The sequence below is a fragment of the Schistocerca americana genome, chromosome 6 (genome assembly GCF_021461395.2).
Source record: "Schistocerca americana isolate TAMUIC-IGC-003095 chromosome 6, iqSchAmer2.1, whole genome shotgun sequence".
Classification (NCBI taxonomy): Eukaryota; Metazoa; Arthropoda; class Insecta; order Orthoptera; family Acrididae; genus Schistocerca; species Schistocerca americana.
In genome coordinates, this window is record NC_060124.1 from 558,876,730 (window position 1) to 558,878,320 (window position 1,591).

Sequence of the window (1,591 nt, forward strand, 5' to 3'; positions counted from 1 at the left end):
AGGGGGTAATTTTCCGTGGGGAGATTACAGTAGCAGCAGTAACTGATCTAACAACTGCACCAGACACTTGTTGTCTTATATAGGTGTTGCCGACCACAGCACCGTATTCTGTTTGTTTACATATCTCTGTATTTGAATACGCAGGCCTATACCAGTTTCTTTGGGGCTTCAGTGTATTACTACCTCTTCTACATCATTCTTCATCGATTCTATATAGACATCCTTTACTTTAGACTCTATAAATCTGATACGGTTCATAAACTTGGTTGGAGGTTTTGGAAGATTAATCATGCTACAGAAAACTGTACCTGCAGTAGCACCCTTACCAACTGTATGCAAGGCATAGACAAATCTGATGTGTTCATAGATTTTATCATCATTTTCTCCATTTGGAGTTACAGCAACACTGTTACAAAAGGTTGTCATGTATGAACACTTACCACACTTCAGTTCCATTTCATTGGCAAGTCCTACATATTTTTTTACAGGGAGTTCCAGACAACCTCACTACACTGAATAAATCTTACACAGTTAGCAAAAATCACGTTGAGAACTGACATATCAAATATTTCATTCACATCTGAATTGCGCATATAACATTCATACTTTTCACTACCTGAACTGAGCTTCCTCTGCAAAGTACTTTCTTTCTCACTTTCATTACAATTATCAGGTGTACCAATGTTAGGTTCATGCACTTGGTTATCATCTTTATTGTTTATGGCAATAACACCTACATTTGGTGTCAAACATGTCTCCTTTTCTTAAAAGCCTTCAGAGGACTTCTAGCCATTTTGTTTTTATCCATGGTTATCCTTCAGTAAAATAGAAACTTCAATGAATGGAATTCACTATAAATATTTTCACAATTACAAAGAAGCAAATAAATATGAAATACATGACAATTCAGTGGGTGATATTTGTATTGAACTATCACAGGCTAGCCACAACCTTATTTTGTGACATTTATTTTCTCTCACATCACTAACATGTACATGATGTAGATTCTTGAATATAACATTTGACAGCAGTGTATCAGTGCCACATGAGACAAACCCATGCAGAAGATATTTCAAAAAATTTTAAAAATAGTTGTTGTCCTCTGAATGGAATAAAGTACATATCAACTGAAAGGGGAAAGTCTAGACTTTTAAAATGCAAAAAAGCAAAAATTGAACATTTCATGATTTTGAATCTTTCCACAGCCCCTTAATGCCCCTGATAACTTGGTGATTGACTTTTAAATGAGTCAAAGATAGAAGCTATCCACCAGTCAATCACCGGATCATTCTCAAGTGCCAAGTGCTCCCTATGTTGTTCTGTTCTGCATGTACACCCAGGGCCTTTTGAAGTGTGGTTGGTTGCATGCATGCTGCCAACACTGTTCCTTCCTTTATTCAAGCTATACTCATATTCCCAAATAAATGAAATTCACTAAAAGGAAATGGATGGAATTATTAGGGTTGCAGCAGAGAAGATTTGCTGATGCAGAACAATATCAGTGACAACCATTAACAAATGCAGAACCTGCAGTGTAATGAATCTGTTGTGACAAGTGAAAATTTGTGCCTGACCAGGATTCAAATTTAGC